The 7500-nt window shown below is 39.9% G+C and overlaps 1 protein-coding gene across 1 annotated transcript in view; it reads left to right on the top strand.

Annotated features, from left to right (window-relative positions):
- CASK (peripheral plasma membrane protein CASK) overlaps window positions 1-7500 on the top strand; it is a 1131710-nt gene that overhangs the window by 402279 nt on the left and 721931 nt on the right. The gene's annotated exons all lie outside the window — the stretch shown is intronic.

Genomic DNA, 7500 nt, shown 5'->3' with positions numbered 1-7500 from the left:
TTTTTGACTCATAATTTCAAAGCCTGTAATGAAGTCAATACGCAAATGTTAAAGTTGTACTTAATTTTTTAAACATGATTTTAAAGCCTGTAATGAGGTCATTTCTGTTTTGAATAAATTATCACAATCCTATTTAAACGTGAATATATTTGCCTTATGAAAATGAAACTGAAGGAATATCTTATGAATCGGGCAACGGATAATATTTTTTGCACAATGTTAAAACTTTTTTTAGTCCATTTATTTTGAGGTACCGCAGCATGTTTTACCAAGTGAGCAATCATGCTTGCTTCATTCCTGATTTCTCATTTTTAATTTTCTCTAAAAAAAACCTGCTGAGATGGCTACTTGTCCGTCCGTCCGCCCTTTTTCCTGTCCGCCCTCAGATCTTAAAAACTACTGTGGTTAGAGGGCTGCAAATTGGTACGTTGATCATCCACCCTCCAATCATCAAACATACGTTTCGATTTTATTTAAGGTTAAAGTTAGTCATGATCGTGCGTCTGGCATCGCTATGGGTGCCAGCAACACAGCCACCAGCGGCCCGGGGCTGAAAGTATCATTGGTCGCGGCTGAGAGTTCATACAGCATTATACGGTGTACAGAAAACTCGATTACGCCGAAGAACGTGCATTTTTTACTTGATATAGTGTGTGATACATAACGCAGTACTACTGTACTACTGCTTATGGTGTGCGTTCTCTGACCCTGTGTCTGCTGAGACCCAACAGCCTTAGAATAAACTGTTTAATCGACCTGTCGGAAAAAAAAGTAACGTGAAATGGATCACCGACGAACCTAACAGCATCCCGAACCTATCGATTCTCGCGGCACTTGGCGTCTTTATTGCACTCTCACAAATGAAGGACTCGCGTCGTGTGATGCGATATAACTCGTGAAGAGTCAGTCATTGAGTAACTTCAAACCTTGCGACGTCCTTTGTCTCATAATCAGTCTTTCATTCTTGTGACCTCGTGCCTTGTGACGTCGTTTGATTCCTAATTATCCTGTGATGCCCTTCGTTTCAGAATCAGTCTTTCAGTCTTGTGACCTCGTGCCTCGTGACGTCGTTTGATTCCTAATTATTCTGTGACGCCCCTTGTTTCAGAATCAGTCTTTCAGTCTTGTGACCTCGTGCCTTGTGACGTCGTTTGATTCCTGATTATTCCTTGACGCCCTTTGTTTCAGAATCAGTCTTTCATTCTTGTGACCTCGTGCCTCGTGACGTCTTTTGATTCCTAATTATTCTGTGACTGTCTTGAGACACCATACGATTCATGAAGTGAGTCATAATAAGTCAGTCAGTGGCCTCATGTGACCTGACCACTTCTGAACCAGTTGAGAACAATATTTCTATTATTATAAATACGCAGACGTTTCCAACTGGACATTGGGCGAGCCGCTCTTTTATCCGTGTATGAACTGGATGCTAGGCTTCATTATTGATGGCTCCTCATGCGTTATATTGATAGCACCTTAAATGTTGTATTGAGAGCAACTCAGTTGCAACCATTAATCAGCATGCCCCGTCTCAATGTTGGAAAGCTGATTGATGCCGCATCGTTTTTCAAAGTTAGATTTATAGTGGGGCACCTTTAATCCCAGATTGATAGCATTCTCGTCTTCATTTATCAGCGTGTGATTCTCGATGAATAGGGCACGCGAGTGCTTGACGGAATATCGATCTAATTTTAAGTAAGTCTCAAGATTTTTTGTTTTGTGAAAAGAAAACTGTTGGGCCGGCTTTGTCTGTCCGTCCGCACTTTTTCTGTCCGTCCTCAGATCTTAAAAACTACTGAGGCTAGAGGGCTGCAAACTGGAATGTTGACTATCCACCCTCCTCTCATCAGACATACGAAATTGCAGCCCTCTAGCCTCAGTAGTTTTTATTTTATTTAAGGTTAAATTTAGCCATAATCGTGCATCTGGCAACGATATAGGCCAGGCCACCACCAGGTAGTGGTTAAAGTTCCATGGGCCGCTTCTCATACAGCATTATCCGAGACCACCGAAAGATCGATCTATTTTCCGTGGCCTTGATTGTACACTGTACAGAAAACTCAGTTGCGCTGAAGAAACTTCGGCGCATTTTTTAAATCGTTAGATATAACCAATATCTTTTATTTCAAGTAAGGTCATTATTATGCAAAATCCGTTAGTCATCACTAATAGCTCATTAGGTTTAGGTAAAAGGAGACAGCAGTATATATATATATATATATATATATATATATATATATATATATATATATAATATATATATATTTATGTATATATATATATATATATATATATATATATATATATATATATATACTACTGTAAATGTTCAGGTGGTATCACCTTATTTGTTACAGCTATGAAATAACACCACCTGGATGTATAATTTTCTTGTCTTTTGATACCACTTTAACTCTATATGTTCAGTTGGTACCAACCTATATGTTACAACTATGAATTAATATCACCTGGAGATATAATTGTCTGGTCTTCTGATACCACTTTACTGTATATGTTCAGGTGACACCACCTTATTTGTTACAGCTATGAATTAGTATAACTCAAGATGGGATTTGCAACCATCTGCTGATAACTGCGTGAGATGCAAATTGCAACCAGTAGTCGATGTCACTGTGATTGTGAGTTGTGCCGTAAATTGAGGCCTCTGTAGTTGTAATTGACAATCATATACTCATTATAATGATGGTAGATAGGAAAGATGTTTTGATGTCAACGATTTTCCGAATTTATTTTTTGGTAGCCTTCCAATCCACTTTTCCCTCCGTAGGGGGCGTTTTGCCGTCACTGCATCGTACGCGGTGCACTGTAGGCATTACTTAAGGTTCTTTGCAGCGTCCGTTTGGCCCCTAGCTGCAACCTCTTTCATTCCTTTTACTATACCTCCGTTCATATTCTCTTTCTTCCATCTTACTTTCCAACCTCTCCTTAAAATTGTTTCAACGTAATTTTCAGCATTGAATGACCTCATGGGTCCCAGTGCTTGGCCTGTGGCCCAAATTTTATATTCAGTTCAGTCCAGTCGACTCTCATTTGGCCCATCGGGTGGGACCCTAATTATTAGGTTGGTTATAATCATCTTGAATTGCTGAGGCGTGGGTGTATCGCCTCACTCGAAAAAGTGCGCCATTTATTTCTGGAATAAAATCGAAAGTGGTCGGAAAGCAATAGGTCGAAACCATACCGTATATATCCCGGTAGAGATTTTTGGTCGTGACAAAATATGCTATGCGGTAAATAGATAAAATAAATTTTTGCTTTTGATGGGCCATCAGTACAGAATGCAATTGCATTTGCACTTTCAAATAACAATTTTACGTTCCTTTGTGTTGGTCGGGTTTTTTTTTTTTTAGTTTTTTTTTTTTTCCTTTTTTGCTCTTTCATCGGCAAATACTGGAAATGGCATTCATGCGATTATGCCTGGTATTTGACCAGTTTTAGAATTACATACACGGAAATTTGCCTTCAAGAATTAAAATCCTTTTGCTTTGCTTATGGATGAAATTCTCTCTCTCTCTCTCTCTCTCTCTCCACGAAAATTTGCTTCAAGAATTAAAATCATTTTGCTTTGCTTGTGGATGAAATTCTCTCTCTCTCTCTCTCTCTCTCTCTCTCCACGAAAATTTGCTTCAAGAATTAAAATCATTTTGCTTTGCTTATGGATGAAATTCTCTCTCTCTCTCTCTCTCTCTCTCTCTCTCTCTCTCTCTCTCTCTCATAATTGCGCATGCGTTTAAAAATGATCAAATTATTGATGGCTAATTAGATTTTTCCGGCGTCAATGGCCAAAGTTGTTGTAACGCAAGCTTAGCAAATTAGTCTCTCTCTCTCTCTCTCTCTCTCTCTCTCTCTCTCTCTCTCTCTCTCTCTCTCTCTCTCTCTCTCTCTTTCACGAAAATGTGCTTCAAGAATTAAAATCATTTTGCTTTGCGTATGGATGAAATTCTCTCTCTCTCTCTCTCTCTCTCTCTCTCTCTCTCTCTCTCTCTCTCTCTCATAATTGCGCATGCGTTTAAAAATGATCAAATTATTGATGGCTAATTAGATTTTCCGGCGTCAATGGCCAAAGTTGTTGTAACGCAAGCTTAGTAAATTAGTCTCTCTCTCTCTCTCTCTCTCTCTCTCTCTCTCTCTCTCTCTCTCTCTCTCTCTCTCTCTCTCTCTCGTGTAAAATGAACGGGAAATTCTGTGCACTTTTATATCGACTGGGTTACATGTGTGTGTGCGTGTGCGTGGTGATAAAAAGGTTAAGAACCACTGCCTTAGAACATAGCGATCCCAGCAGCAGCAAGGTGGTCTCTGCTGTCTTGCAGTGTCAGTACTGGGTATGAGACTGAACCCCAATGCCCCAGGCCATTTCAAGACGGTAGCCACGCAGTGCGCAGGTGGTAATGTTTTCTTTTGTGGCGTCAAGCTTGAGTGACAAGCCTGCCATCAAGTCCTAGATCTTTCAAATGAAAGACCAGGGTTCGCTCCTGATGTGAGTCAGAAATTTATTTGAATATGTATATATATATATATATATATATATATATATATATATATATATATATATATATATGTGTGTGTGTGTGTGTGTGTGTGTGTGTGTGTGTGTGTGTGTGTGTGTGTGTGTGTGTGTGTGTGTGTGTGTGTGTTCTGAGAGGCAGTCCATGCTTCCATATTCCTGCAACTTTCCTAACCAGATCTACGAGAATCGTCACTTTGAAGGAAGCTGAATACTAAAAAAAAAAAAAAAAAATACTAATGCGTGTCATTGACAGGATTTCGCCTGCCTAAAGTGGATGGTACCTTGCCTAAATTTTACCTTGTCATCCACACTTGCATTCCCCAGAGACAGTGGTGGTGGTGATGATATAAGATGGTAGACTCTTCTGTTGTAGGTGGCACGTATTCTCATGAAGCTCCTCTCCCAAAGACATGGGATTAAAGTGTCGCAGGATTCTCAAGGAACTTGTCCTACAAATGACGAGTCAGTCTGGTATGCGAATTCAAATATGCACGGGACACAAATCGGGGGAGCCGTTCCAGCGAGATATGGAGCTGGCCTGAAATCGTGCCGCTGAATTTGCAACGTAATTGCAATTAAGAACCAGAAATCCATGACAAATATCCCGAAATGCGTGAAATGGAAAATGCTGCAACAGAGGCCGACGGGAAATAGCCATTTCTCTCGCTATAGAGTCTGAATGGGGAAAATGTCATTGCATTGTCTGAATGAAAAGACACAATGCGCTCGATATATATAGAACCTAGTCGAGGATGCACTCGGGAAAGGAGAGTAGTGTAATCGATGGTTTGTTGTCTGTCGAGAATTGTTATATTGCGTTCGTTGGGATGGCGGTTATTATTATTATTATTATTATTATTATTATTATTATTATTATTATTATTATTGCTTGTCTGCATACCTTCCTTTGGGAGCGAAGCTACGTCAGAATGTAATCGCCCTTAAAACTCGTAGCATAATGAACATTTCTCGTGGAAGGTAATTGTAGCTGGCGTTGATTCAATAGGTCAGTGAGTGGAAAGTAATTGTAAAGTAATTGTAGCTGGCGTTGATTTTAAAAGGTCAGTGATATATTTGTAATTTATTAGGTCTTGGTATTATACTGTATTAACGAGGAAATTCGTAAACGTTGCGTTGTGGAGTAATCGATACCTTTGTAGCCACCATACACTGTACACCCACGTACACATAAGCACCTACTTACACTCACCTTACATAAGTTTGTGTAATGGTGGTATGGATAATCTATTAGCCCCCTGAACGATTTTTACCAAGAAGAGTAAGGGACTGTTCTGTTAATAGATCTTAAAGCTGAAATCCCACTTCAAATTTCTCTGGGACCCTCAGTCGCAATGACGTTTCACTGCCCCCCCCCCGCCCCCAACTCCCATTTTCAAGAGCTGACCGCCTGCTGCCTCCAGTGTTCCTGTTATATAGAGAATGTCGCGTAAATTTGTGTGCAGGATTCCATTTCTCTCGTTTGTTGATAAATTTCCATAAATCTGCCCGTTGTATTTCTTTTGCCACAGTGGGAGCGCGTCCGTAGAAGTATTCATTTACAAATCATTCCGAACCATTTGAAATCCCATTCAGAATTCAATAGAGATCCGAATGAACTCGTTCGGATGAGAGAGACTGTAATCTAGGATGCTTATGGGAAGGAGGGGAGTTGGGGGGGGGGAGGGATTTTAGTTTGGGGATGGGCGGACTGGGGGATTAATTGGATATTTACTTGCAGATCTGGGTGGAGGACTGTCGTGCGAATCCTAGCATTGGGGGTGGAAGAGATGAAAGGGGATGGAGTTGAATGAGATGGGGGGGAGGGGAAAGAGGAGGGGAGGGGAGGGGGAGGGTTGAAGTGAGAGTGGGAGGCGAGTGAATACCTAATTTCTTCCACCACATGCCAGAATTGGCAGAGAGAGAGAGAGAGAGAGAGAGAGACTTGAAATGTTAGTATATCTCGAATGGCAGCTTTTTAACAGTTTTTTTTCTCCTCCTCCACCTCCATACAAGATGCTGTCTTTAGTGGTAGTAAATTCTCTCTCTCTCTCTCTCTCTCTCTCTCTCTCTCTCTCTCTCTCTCTCTCTGTGTGGTGGTTCTTGATCGAGTTTCTATCTAAGATTATTGTTCTTTTGTGTGTGTGTGTGTGTGTGTGTGTGTGAGAGAGAGAGAGAGAGAGAGAGAGGTAAGAAGGAACCTTACCATCTACAGAGGGTCTTAATTCCATTCAGCAACTATACACATTCAGTCGTTTTTCAAGTCCATTCAGCAATTATACACATTCAGTTGTTTTTCAAGTCCATTCAGCAATTATACACATTCAGTTGTTTTTCAAGTCCATTCAGCAATATACACATTCAGTTGTTTTTCAAGTCCATTCAGCAATTATACACATTCAGTTGTTTTTCAAGTCCATTCAGCAATTATACACATTCAGTTGTTTTTCAAGTCCATTCAGCAACTATACACATTCAGTTGTTTTTCAAGTCCATTCAGCAATATACACATTCAGTTGTTTTTCAAGTCCATTCAGCAATATACACATTCAGTTGTTTTTCAAGTCCATTCAGCAATATACACACTCAGTTGTTTTTCAAGTCCATTCAGCAATATACACATTCAGTTGTTTTTCAAGTCCATTCAGCAATATACACATTCAGTTGTTTTTCAAGTCCATTCAGCAATATACACATTCAGTTGTTTTTCAAGTCCATTCAGCAATATACACACTCAGTTGTTTTTCAAGTCCATTCAGCAATATACACACTCAGTTGTTTTTCAAGTCCATTCAGCAATATACACACTCAGTTGTTTTTCAAGTCCATTCAGCAATATACACATTCAGTTGTTTTTCAAGTCCATTCAGCAATATACACATTCAGTTGTTTTTCAAGTCCATTCAGCAATATACACACTCAGTTGTTTTTCAAGTCCATTCAGCAATATACACATTCAGTTGTTTTTCAAGTCC

The sequence above is a fragment of the Macrobrachium rosenbergii genome, chromosome 37 (genome assembly GCF_040412425.1).
Source record: "Macrobrachium rosenbergii isolate ZJJX-2024 chromosome 37, ASM4041242v1, whole genome shotgun sequence".
Lineage (NCBI taxonomy): Eukaryota > Metazoa > Arthropoda > Malacostraca > Decapoda > Palaemonidae > Macrobrachium > Macrobrachium rosenbergii.
The sequence above is the reverse complement of the archived record's forward strand: the minus strand, read 5'-3'. Positions and strand labels throughout refer to the sequence as shown.